The sequence below is a fragment of the Crocodylus porosus genome, unplaced genomic scaffold (genome assembly GCF_001723895.1).
Source record: "Crocodylus porosus isolate Cpor-Errol unplaced genomic scaffold, CroPor_comp1, whole genome shotgun sequence".
NCBI classification, from domain to species: domain Eukaryota; kingdom Metazoa; phylum Chordata; order Crocodylia; family Crocodylidae; genus Crocodylus; species Crocodylus porosus.
The window spans coordinates 74,028,572-74,041,870 of record NW_017728949.1 but is presented as its reverse complement, the minus strand read 5'-3'; the positions used below and the strand labels follow the sequence as shown (position 1 = coordinate 74,041,870).

General features: G+C 40.2%; 1 protein-coding gene across 2 annotated transcripts in view; it reads left to right on the top strand.

Moving 5' to 3' along the window:
- Positions 1-332: 332 nt before the first annotated feature.
- The window catches only part of GTDC1 (glycosyltransferase like domain containing 1), a 293,667-nt gene continuing 280,700 nt past the window's right edge, over positions 333-13,299 (top strand). Inside the window, exons 1-2 of one of the 2 annotated variants that reach the window (XM_019553901.1) lie at positions 333-456; positions 9,921-9,991. The gene's annotated coding sequence lies outside the window, so the exon portion shown is untranslated. The remainder of the gene's footprint in view (positions 457-9,920; positions 9,992-13,299) is intronic. The other variant, XM_019553900.1, reaches the window with a different exon arrangement.

The window sequence follows — 13,299 nt, the reverse complement described above, 5'->3', positions numbered from 1 at the left end:
CCTGCCGCTCGCGGGGTCAGCGGGGGGGTGCAGCTTGGCCTCGGTCTCGGCCTGCCCTCAGCAACGGGGCAGAGGTTGGGCGCGAGTCTCCTCGGTCCCGCCCCCCGCCACGAAGGAGTAGCTTTGAATAAAAAAACCAAAACAAAACACAGGCTGCCCGGGCTGCGGGGTAGGGGGCTGCTTGTGTCAGATTTGCGAAGCGCCTGGGAGCTGTGCCTGCGGCCCCCCCCCGGGTCACGGGGGTGAGGCCCACGCGGGAAGGTCGCTGCCCCGAGAGGAGGGCAGGGCCGGGCCGGGCCGGGCCGGGGGGGGGCTGGGTTTGCTGTGTTCCAAATGCGTGGGCTGGAGGGCTGAGTCCCACAGGCCTGGCACGAAACCTGTCCACGCAGAGGGCGGCGAGTTGGAAAGTGCCGTGGACTTGAGGGGAGCGTGGCTCAGGAGAATGAGACTTGGCAGGTCTGCACAAATCTTTTAGCACATGACTGTGTGATGATTGGAGTAGCAGGCTGGAGGAAAGAAATGATTTGAGCTGTAAATAACATGCTGTTTTTTTTCCAGGGAAGGAGGAAAGGGGGGAGTTGGAGACGGGGGAGATGCTGATTTTTTGTGGGAATTTAATATTAATTTATTTTGCGGGGGGTTGTAGCCATACGTTACCTTGGTTGGAAACTTAGTGCGTCTGTCAGGTAAAGATGAGCGGCAGATTGCAGTCGGGTGTAGGACAATGGTTCGGCATAATTCAATAGAGCTATTTTATTGGACTCTATTAACCTGCTTAACCTTAAGTCTTAACCATGACAGGAGTTTCATGTAGGAACCCACATACAAAGTACAATATTGAATTTTAATTAGAGCTTTCAAGACCTGAAGTGGAATGGATTCTTCTAACTTCCTCCTACCTTTTAATGTTCCTTTTTTCTTTGGAGACCAGACAGCGAAAGACATCGGTGCAGAGAGCACATAATGTCCCATGTCTTGAGGTTTTTATTATCTAGGTGCTGTAAATCTGTTTTGTGATAAGGACTGCAGCGACAAATTCAGATGAGCAGTTTGATCTCCCATGATGTGTGAAGAGATGAGGATCATCCTTATTTATACAGTGTCCTGATCCAAAAAAAAAATCTTTCTAATGATTTGCCAATGTCAGTCCCTTTCCACTGACTAAAGATGAACTGAATGCTGTTGTTATTTATTGTTTAGATTACCAAAGCGTCTAGGAGCCCTACTTATGGTCTAGCTCCAGAACCTCACTGTCTTTTACAAGCCCGGTACAAAAAAGTGAATCCCTGGAATCAAAGAATTTACAATCTGAGCGGAAGACGAGACGTTGATTATCTTATTGTTCACTGCTGGAAGGTCAGAGGCCCTGTTGTAGTAGGCACTATATAAACAGAGTGCTAGATAGTCACTAATCCAGACTACGCATGTGGTGCGGGAAGGCTATAACAACCTGGGTGAACACTGCGACGGTAGCACACACCATGTTAGCTCCACGTGCTTTTGGGTGGAGTGTGAGAAAGGGTTAAGCAAAACAGAAAGATGAATGGAAGAAAAGGGGATTGAGGAGAACAGAGCAGGGGAGAAGATGATACGAGAAGCAGAAATGGAGTTAAGTTGTGATGAATAGACACTAGTCAGGTAAACAGATTAGGAAGGTACAAGGAAACGGTGGGGTAGTACTGGCCAGCTTAATGGGCCATGATGTATACTAGCAGTGGACATTTCCCTGCAACAATTGATGGCCAAGTGAGTGTTCAGTGTGCAAAATTTTCTATAAACTTAGGTCCCCAGTGGCCTGAGATCTTTTCAGATAAAAGAGTCAAGAAGAAATAACTTACTCTGCTTGTGCATTAGTTGGAACGTCAATTGCCTGTGAGGTATAGAAGGAACATACCTTTCTTATGAACATTTACATGGTTGAGAGCGGCAGTATGTTTCATATAAATTCCTGAAGAATCTTTTCAACCGTAAATGTTATTGCACCATTATTTTAATAAGAGAGTCTTATGTTTTGCCTCCTTGTAGTAAATGCCTTGTTCCAAATCTGTGAGAAATCAGGAAAATCATCCTAATCCTTGGTGGCACAATCTTTAACAAGGGATTTCTGAGATTCTCCCCACCGAAGGCATTACTAGGTAATGCAGTTAGCAGTGATAATGCACAGCTTTACTGCTATAAGAACACACACCCCAGTGTTAATATCACTTCTGAATAGATAAATCTCAAAGTGTGTGTCTTAAGTATACACCTTAGCTATTCATATTGCGGCACATCAGATGTGAAAGTAAAAATAAATGTGTGAAGCTCCAAACAGACTTAGATAGATTTCTGTAAATCTGAAAACCACATATCCATATAACCTATTATCCCAAATTCTGGCCATACATGAGTGTGTGTGTGTGCGCGTATAAAACACATACATATACAATATGTATATATACATGTATAAGTGTTTTACTGTTGACTCTCACATTTTTGTACAGGCAAGAAATCAAACTTTTTACCATTACAAATGACAAATAGGGAAGCCTGTACTAAAATATTTCTGCTACTGTTCTGCTTTCTACTTCTGTGATGTTCAGACAAAGGATGAAATAGTATAAACCAGTTAAATTTAGAGATTAAATGCAGTACTTCTAAAAAAATAAATGCGTTCAGACCCTACATTTTTTAGTTAGTGCCCAGAAAGCAGTATTCCATTGGGTTGAGAGGCAGGAGGAACATGCATGACTTTAAGGTGTGAGATTACTAGCATAATAACATTGTCGATAGGTGAAAAGTGTGATTGACTAAAGTGTTATCAGCATTATAGATGCAAGAAGAAATAAACAATATAATCAGCAATGATAACCAATTTTTAAATTTTGTTTTAATAAATTTTGCTAAAGGTAATCTTAAAAATGAGGGAGACCATGTCAGTGCATTAATATCGAGCCTGGAAAACGGCTCTACAGGTCTTCAAAGCTCTGTGGGAGGAAGATTTTAAAACAGGCCCAGCTTAATAGCTCTGAAGCTTTAAGTATTGTATCTGTAAGATATCTGTAGCATTACCAGTGGTGGTCTTAGCTTCTGAACTTTATTCCAGTTTTGTCCTCTAGGAGTTCAGGTGCCACATGGTCAACAACATGGTCATCCTTCCGGGGCTGATAATAAAAGGACTAATTGAAATGTTGGTAATTATAAATCCTTAAAGAAACTGTGTGCTACAAACTAGTGTGAAGACTCATTTCACATCCACTACTGAAAAGCCATCATTTGGTAATAACTTAAGGTCACTACTAAGTACAGCTGGATTCAAACTTGTGACCCAGAGGTGAAAAATATCAGTGCCCTAGGCTATTCATTCTCTCATGGAAGGAAGATTTACTGGATTGTTATTGTATGATAGATGTTGTTCATGTTAGTAGACTTGAATGATCAGATACATAGGGATGAAAGATGAGGCTACAACTGTTGATATTCATTATTTTATTCAGTATAAAGAGATGAAGAAAGACTTCCCCATTTCAAAAGTAACTGGAGACCTCTGGGGCTTTAATGCAAACATATTCAATAGAAATGGAGTTGCTATAGAGTTGTGTGTTGAAGTTCAATGACACTTTTAAGGGTTTCAAAATATCAAATCTTTATGCATGCTGGTAGGGATGTGTGTAGTATGCAGAGTGCAGAAAAGTGTGAAAATAGAATATTCAGACTAAGATACTATTATAAAGACATTTGTATGTCACAATCAAGAGAAAGCTGGATGAAGAACAGTTGGAGAAAGAAAAATGAGGGTTCTTCTAGAATTGGTTTCAAAGAAAAAAGATTCCAATTTTTTCCCAACATTTTTAAGCCCTTTGAATCTTGCTCTCTCAGCTGATCAGATTATTTTCTTTTAGATCTATGCTGAGAGTTTTGCATTTACTTTCAGATTGTGTAGTTGTTGAGAACACAGGGCCTGCCTTTTTTTCTCAGAGTAGTGAAGTGGAGTTTTAGCAATACAAGTAAAATGAGAATGAGGTCTGCACTGTGTAGTGATTTAAGCAGGGAGATAATATACTTTCTATATACTGAACAAAATATTTCTGATCTAAATTTTTTTTTTTAAAACATATATAATGCTTTTTTTTACAAGGGACTGTGGTCCATATCTTTATCTGTTCTAACAAGCTGTGAGGATGTATGTTTTTGATGTCAGTGTTTGTTTATTTTATTAGGTTTGTCAATAAATACCCTCCCCCTCAAGTATAAAGAAAAGACTATTTTGTGAATTCTAAACTTAAGGAATTAAGTCAAACACAGAGTTTCAAAAACTTTTTCCTTTGACCTTGGCTCCCTACTGGACAGCAACTTAATGTGGTAAACTTATGGTTATAACCTTGCATATAGCTTGAGGTAAATTGGAGTTCTCCAAATAAACAATAACATGATCGTTTAGTATTACAAGAATAATTTCTTGATCTTACGATAAGAAAACTTTCTTAAAAGAAATATGCTTTTCTTGTCATGAAGTCTGTTTACTTTTTCCTTGTGATTTAAATGTAAAAGCAAGATTTATGACATGACTGTAAGATTATGTTGGACTGTTTACTCATTATTTCAGGCAAGACATAAAAAATAAGTCTCTTTTGTGCCTAAAACTGTTACCTTAACTGTTATCTAATCTATAAGGCTTTTGTTCAAGAAATGGTCATGTTAAATGCTTAAGTACAAAATGGACAAAGTTAGAGGAAGTAGCTGAATTTTTAAAAGCTATTACAATAGGTAATATTTGGAATGCTGTTCCAGGAAATCATGTTGGTCTTTAGGAAATTAGGGTCTTAGCTAGTAAAATTTTCCTTAGGGAATTATTTACATGTATTAAAAATACTATGTTTTTGAGGAAATAAGGATTTTTTTTTGGAAGTGAATCTGATATTTTTAAATAGGATATCGTAAAGGAATTGTGCTGAAAATGCTATCAAATCTTACAAAAGTACCAATAGACTAAAAAAATTGTCAGAAACTTGTAGTTTTGGCAGTGTAGAGTGTCTACTATTTGATGACTGGTTTTAAACTATTATTTTTCAGTTGGTTTAATTCAAATAAATTACCAGTAATGGGTATTTTGCCCCAAAATGACTGAACTTAAAAATAATAAATAATTACATCTTCTTTTAGCAGTACAGTGGTGTGTGTGGAATGTCCTTACTAAAAAGTTTTAAAAGGGGACATTCAGTCTACAGATGACTGAAAACTTGCCTTTTTTTAACAAAAGTTTTCAGCACGTGAATCTGTGTCTTCCATACGCTGAGCTTGGGCATTGTTGAACATTACTAGAACGCTTAGGGTGATCACTGTGCATCCTCTTGTGTTAGGGTGTGACTTCTTAAAAATATCTAACTGTGCCACGCCTTTTTTTTAAAAGTCTTAATCCAGCCAGCTTGGTTGCATGTTGATGGTGACCTCTCATTGCTGTTCAAACAGTACATTTAATTCTATAGTAAAATAATAATGATATGTTCTCCTTGGAATAGTTTGTCAGTAGAGAATAGAGAAACTGCGCTTACATGTGCATTTAATCTTGGCGACAAGTCAGAAGCCTCTGGAAAGTTGTTACTATTGGGGCAGAACTAATCATTCTGTGTGAAATTATATAAGGAGAATTAGTCCTGCTTCTACCTCATTTCCTCCTTACTGCTGTGGCAGTCAAGTCAGAAATCACAACTTCATCCTTATTTCTCTGTATCATATATTTTACTAGGCATCTCGTGTTGTGAGTTGGCTGTGAAAAAAAACCAAAAATGAGTTTTAATGTTACTGGTAGAATTCACTCTCTGTGATTACCCAATTTGATATCTGTTCCCTTTTTAGGTTTGGATTGGCTCATTGTTGTTGCCTTCCGTGTAGCTTTACTTTTGTTCCCCAGCAGAGGATGCGCAGTGCTTGGTGTTCCAGGTGTCATGCTTTGTATGCCAGAGAATTGTGTATCACAGACCAGCTTCTGTACTGCCTCTGGTCTTTGGGAAGAAGAGAGATATCAAAAGCCTGATGAAGACTGTAATGAGCAGAAATGTCATTTGTTGATTTGTCCTGACAGAAGTAGGGTAAACACATGCAGATAATAAAACTTGCTTCCATTTTAACATACAAATAGAAATGTAGGGCTGGGAGGTCATCGAGTTCATTTTACTGTGTTGAGGCAGGTTAAGTATTCTTGGACCATCCATGACAGATTTTTGTCTGTTTTTTCCCTTAAAAACTTACAGTGAAGGAGATCCCAGTCTTCCTAACTTTTTCCTATGCTGTTCTGTCCTTGTATGTAGGAAATTTTCCATGATCACTTAGATACTTTTTGCCGCAAATTAAACTTATTTGTCTTGCCCAAGGTGGAGAACAATTGTTCATTCTCTTTATTGCAGCCTTTCAGGTAGATGAAGAATGTTATTTTGCCCCTTGGCCTTCTCTTTTCTAAACAAAACAAGCAATTTCTTTAAATCTTACCTCATAGGTTATGTTTTCCAAACCTCTTACCACTCTTTTTGCTCTCCTTTGCATGCCCTCCTGTTTGTTTATATCTTTCTTAAACTATGCTACCCACAACTGGACACAGAACTGCATCTGAAGCCTTACCTAGTGAGATTTCTCCTGTGTGTTGCATGTAGCCTAGAAAGAAGGTATTTGTCTATAGCAACGGTATCAGATTTTTGACTCTCGTTCAATTTGCGATCCACTAAAACTCCTACTCCCTTTTCTGGGGTATTACAGTCTGACTGGATAAATATAAAATAGGGATTATATCTGTGGCTGTAGGGGACAGGATAAGTAATGGTCTTAAATTGCAAGAAGGGAAATGTAGGTTGACTACATGGAAGAACTTTTTAACTGTAAGCACTGGAGTAAATAGCCTAGAGAGGTGAAATCTCCATTTTTGGATATGTTTAAGAACAAGGCAGATAGATATTTGGATCAGATGGTTTAGAAAGGGATTATCTTACCTTGAACAGGCAGTCGGACTAAATGACCTAGTCCTAAGGTATCTTTCAGGCCAACTTTTTGTGATTTCTCTCTGTTAACATGGTAAATTGCTCTTGTTTCTCAATTGCTCTTGTTTCTCTTCAATTTTATCTAGATGCTTTAGGCATTTATCTAGATGCATTTAGGCATTTTATCAATATTGTTTTGAATGTGAATCCTGCCACTCTGAAGTGTTTGCAGTCTGTCCTAGTTTGGTGCCATCTGCTCATGAGCCGGTTTTTTGATTGTAGCTGTGTTGGTCTAAGGTCATAGGCAGGCAAAGTTCTTTGAGTAGATGTGATATCTTTTATTAGATCAACTGAATAGTTGGAAAAAAGTTCTTAGCAAGCTTTTGGGTGCAGTCACCTTTCTTCAGGCATGGGGACTCTGCTTTTCTGAGATTCCAAGAAATGAAAGAAGCTAAAAGCGTGGCAGGGTGTCAGTGAAAATGTAAATAGGCCCATGAGTGCACTCTCCCATTTTCTAACTCATTGGAGAAAATATAGAAAATATAATTAGGCTAAGGACAAAACCTTATGGGATTTTTTGCTTGAAATGTTCTTCCAGTTCGATGGCAGGCTTGATAATGTTCTATCAGTTGACCAGTAAACTTACTTTGAATGCAGCTTTTCAACTGGGTGTGCACCTTATGGTGATTTAATTGCAATAATCTTTCTCCTGTTTACATATGAAATTGTCAAAAGTATTACTGAAGTGAAGATACATTTCATCTACTACTTTTCCTTTATGCGCTAGATCAGTTACTCTGTTAGAGAAGGAAATTTGATTGGTTTGACACAGTAGGTGCTTGACAGATCTGTTGTGGGTGTCACCTTATTACCTTATCCTCTAGACATGCTTGCAAATTGGTTGTTTAATAATTCATTCTAGTATCTTTTTATCTTGATGTTAAATGAGGTGGACTGATCTGTAATTTCTTTTTCCCTCTTTTTGAAGCTAGGTAGTATGTTTGCACTTCTTTAGCCAACTACAATGCCTCCTCCCTCCACCTCTTGACTCCCCACCCTTTCCCCCCCTGAGTTCTTGAACATAATTGTTAGTATTTGAGAGCTTGCTTTGGCTAGTAGGCTCAGATCTAAGGATGCCTTGATGCAGATGTAAGTCTCAAAAGTTTTAGGTATAGTTGCAGGTTCTTCACAAATACTGTGGATTCTCTGGAGGTGCAAACCATAACTCTCTTTGTCAACTAAATTGTCAGAGCTTGGTTTGCAAAACATATTTCTAAGAGATTACCTTTTTGCTCTTCTCCCTTCTCTGTACAGCTCTATTGAACAACTCACTCCTTTATACCTCTGGATCCCTTGGATAAAGGGCTCTTAGAACTGATCTCACTGTCATAAGAGGGTTTAAGATTCAATTTATGGGCTCTCAGATCTGCAGGATGCCTCCCTTGAAGTATTTCATAAACACGTCTATAGCCACAGGGTGTGTATTAAAATGCTCCGTGCCTTCTTGGATATCTGCCTCAAGGTGAAAGTTTGTATAGTTCTTACCATTGTAAGGAACTTGTTCTCTGGTCATGACAAAATATGTCAGCTTTGTCCACTTAAGGTTATTCTTCTAACAATGATCTTTAAGAAGACAAGAATTTTACTTTTGGGGACTCCATTCTTTTTACCTTAAAGTTGGTTCAGCTTTTGTATAGAGCTGCGTAGAGCTTATTGGAAGCAGCTTTGTTTCGAAGTAGAAAGAGCAGCATCAAGCAGACAAGACATTGTCTTCTGTAAATTGAGGCAGTTTTTCTTTTATTGCTTTGAATAAAAGAAAAGAAATTTGGGACCTTAACTATGGTACTGTAGGTTGAAGGTTTTTTCCCCTCTCTTCTTCATTTTGGAAAATCTTTGAGGTGATGTTGATTTTTATCTTGGATTGAATTATAGAGATAATTGAAGGAGGGTATTCCATAAAATGCTATTCTGTCTAAACCTCTTCTGTCAACCCATTTCAGAGATCCCCTTTTCAAAAATTGGTGAAAGACAAAGCCTGTCATGGCTTCTTCTAAATGTTTTGAAACCTGACAGGGCAAAGTATTTGAATCTCCACTACCTTATTCTCACACATTTTATTAAAATGTAAGTAGACTGAACAAGTACATAAAACCCCCAAATTCTATAATGTATTACATTTTTCATTTGTACAAAATGTTGGTGACAGTTTTTAATTACATGCTCCTGTATTATTTTTCTATAGAATACTTTGGTCATTCAGGACAGAATTAATAGTTTAGAATGGCTCTAGATGGGGTTTCTTAAATTACTGGACAATCTAGAGGTTAGAATAGTTCTGTAAATTTTCCTAACCTTTTTCGGATATATCTGTTGTTGTTCTGTAGACGTCCTCATATCTGAAAATGTTAGAACATATTCCTTCAGCTCCAGATCAGTCTCTTCAGCCTGCTTGAGGAATGTCTTCTTACCTAGAATTCAAGTCTTGTCTTTTATGCAGGATTACTACACTTAGGTGAGGTGTTTGGGACTGCAGTTTATGAAGATTTAATTCAGTGAGGGCCAACTTTTCTGGCAGGTGTGCCACAATTTAAGCCCTGTGCCCTCCCCACGGTGCCACCTCAATTTCCTTCCTCTGCTGCTGTGGTTCTGCTTCCTGTCCCCTCCCAAGTTTGCTATGTGCCACACAGGCTGCCCATGCTGCATGTGGATGGCAGGGATCCACCTCTACTTTAGTTCATCATTGCCAGATGCATCTGTAGTGGAGGTCGCTGGTGATATTTAAGGAAAATTAAGTATAACTTATTCCTGGTAAGCAACTTTATTTTTAAAGTACTTCAGTTCTTTTAGTATGTATGTCTAGGCATCGGAGTAGGTACCCATGTAGCTTTACTGTATGAGCTTGGTTTCTTGTCTGCTTAGTAATGTCTGTCATGACTGTGCATGCGTCTTATGCTTCTTTGTGATCCCCAACAGGACATAAAAGGCAAAGAAACTGCAGCTTTCCTTCGGTTTCTTCTCTCCACTTATGACAGCAAACGAAGCTGGTGAGTATTCAATCCATACTTCTCTTAAATTATTTTTAGTTTTGTGAAGAAATATCTCTCTCTCTGTCTTTGGAGTTTCTCCTATGCCTCCTTCCCTCTGTCCCCACCCCCCACTTTGTGCACCTGTAGAGCAGTGAGGCATTACGTGAAGAACTCAAAATCTACTGAGTTTAAACTCTGGCTGCAATGCAGTGGTCTCATGACATGAGTCAGTGGGTGTGGCAAATGCACATTTTGCTTGGGAAGTTGTATCCTTGAGTATATTTTAGGCCTTTCTTTCTCCTCCTGTTTCCCTAAAGATGAGGGTGGGGACTCAGATTACACCTGCTAGAACAATGTTGCATCCATTTCTTTAGAAAAGAGAGCAATCAAGTTGCAGTTTAGGAGGTTTTCCATAATAAGACCCCTGTTGGGGAAATGGGCATCTTTAGCCTAGTTCCAACAAGGAAAAGAAATAACGTATGGGATCCTATGACCCCAGCTGACTTCCTGCCCTCTGGGCGGGGGGCTGGACTCGATGATCTTCTGAGGTCCCTTCCAGCCCTAATGTCTATGAAATCTATGAAACCCAAAAATGCTGCCAAGAGCAACAGTACTATAGGATCTTTAGGAGAGACTATGGTACTAGCGGCCTCCATTGACAGACTTGGCACTCTAAGATGAGTGAATGCTGAGCTGCAGATTCGCATTGAGCATAAGCACAATTTTGAGACTGCAAAGATTGTCCCACAAGATGGATTCTGTCATTCAAGAGGGAGAACATTTAAGTTCTGATCTGCATTATGGATTTAGAATAAAACTTAACTGTGAAGAAGGTGCATGAGACTTATGCCAATGGTAACCTTGATACTTAGACTTACCTGGTGCCAGTGGTTGCTCAGTGAGCAACTTGTTGTACTTTAAGGAACTGGCATACGGTCCCAACATGAACTGACCATGAAGGCTCTGGTACCAGACTTGCATCCAAAACCACTGTTATTCCCAGATATGTGCTTTTTCTTGCTACCTCCCAGCTATTTTTTCTATTTATCTAAGTTCTGAAAGGGACCTCAGAATGATTTTTGGACATTGTCAGTGCCAGGTACATGACTGCATTTGACCTGTCCATTGTTGCAGTCTTACTGGAATATCACTCTTCCATGTTGTTGAGGAATGCATCACTTGACATCTATTGTGAAAGAGGAGGTGGTTTTGGTCACTAATGGTTTTACTAGACAGACCTTCCATGCCTGAATTAGAGGAAGCCCCTTGCGATATGGTAGAATGGCTTTGGGGATACTCCCAACTACCTCCATGCAAAAGTCTTCATATTCTCTTTAGGCAGCCAAGCCAGCAGTTGTGTTGGCTGCAGTTGATTTGGAAGACTTTGTAACAGTTCCTGGAGATAAGGCAAATGTTCCTGCTAAATCCAAGATAAGGTGTGATGTACTTCCTGAGTGATGTCTTTTGGGATTCCAGAAGAAATTCAGGTGCTGATAGCAGACTTATCTCTGTTATACCCTCATAAAGGTTCATTTCCAGGGGTGGCCATGATGCCTGGAGACCCCCTCAGCCCTTGCCTTCTGGGCCTGCTTTGGGTGATCTCCCCTTCACCTCATCTGCCACACCTTGATTAAATGATACCTATAGGAAAGAGAAGCTATTCCAGGATTCCCCAAGTCAAATCTCCTCTCATGAACACGGGTGTCCGTGCTTATTGCCTTAAGGGATAATAACATGGCTCTGACTGCTCCTTACACTACACACATGCGTCACAGATGATACTCATTCCAGCTAAGATGCATCCCTCCTGGACTATAGGCTCTCAGCCCCAGTCCTTGCCCCTCTTGGGCTATGGGCCTATTGGACCCCTCTGCCTCCAGTTGTGACCCCCATTGTTTGGCCTCAGGGCCCTTTCTCTCTGGGCCCTGTCCCTGCTCCTAGGCCAGTCAAGATTCTGGAGCTCCCATGGCCCTGCTAGTCTCTGTCTGTTGTCCTCCTCGGCCTTTGGCCAATTTCTGAGTCCTAGAACTGCTCCTGGGTCAGTGGGACCTTTGGGCTCTGTGGCTCTGCTGACACTTGCCCCCTTCTAGGCTATAAATCTCCGGGCCCTCTGGCCACTTTCTCTTCTGAGCCAGCTGGGACCTCCTTAATTCCCCTTAGTCCTTTCCACAAGCCACCAGTACTGCTTACCCTCAGTTCAGATGTTACCCAGGAACTCCTCTCCCCATAGTGCTCAGGACTAGACTGTCTGACTAGCTCAGGCCCTGGGCTTATATGCTTCAAGCCCCAGCCCCCTAACTGTCCCTGCCACATCTGTAAATTGCCTTTCTTGCAGCCTTGTTCATTCTTAAAATGACAGGCATACTAAGTGCCCTTGTCACCAAGGGCTTGGATGGATGGGTGGGTGAAACTTGGTGGATGAAACTTTCTCTTTTTTTTTTTCTTTCTCAGGGATTTGAGGGTGATGCTAAAATCACGGGGAGCTGTGCTCTGGCTTTGTGCTATAATCCTTCTACTAGCCAGTCTCCAGCCTGAAAACTCTTCTAAAAAGGAATCCCTTTATACCAAATGTGATGCACCTTGACTCCAGATGTGGCCAGGGCTGCCTTTGAGAGACACTTCCAGAGTGTCTCTATGCATTCAGGGTTATTTTTGTGCCCCGACCTGGTTGACCACTGAGAACCAGTGGCAAACTCCTTGGCAGGTGGTGCCTCAGTCTTACCCCTCTGATACATTGCAAGTCCTGGAGGAGATGGGATTTTGCCAGCTAAAAGAGTCACACCCTTGTCAGGCCATGTGCACAGGAAAAAATGGATCCTCCCTTCCAGACAAGATGTTTTTCTGGATGGTCAGATGCTCTTAAATCACAGTTGTCACTGACAATAAGCAAGTTATAAAAGTGTGCCTGTTTTCCTTGAAGCTTTCACTGAATTCAGATTCAAGTGGAAGGTGGACTGAAGTAAAGTTTACAGTACTTTTACATAGAAAAGTACATATGGTACTTTTACATAGAAAATTTAGTGATATAGAACTTCTCTTTCCCCAGACTACTGCTTTCTAACAGTTCCTGACTTGGAGTGACAACAGGAAATCTGAATACCACAGAATGCTAATAATATATTTGAAAAATAAGCAGTCTGATAATACTTTAAAGGTTTAAAATATTTTTCTTTCATCTTTGAGTTATTCAAATGTTTAATGTTTCATAGATTTCATAGACATTAGGGCTGGAAGGGATCTCAGAAGATCATCAAGTCCACCCCCCCGCCCAAAGGGCAGGAAGTCAGCTGGGGTCATAGAATCCCAGCAAGATAAGCATCCAATTT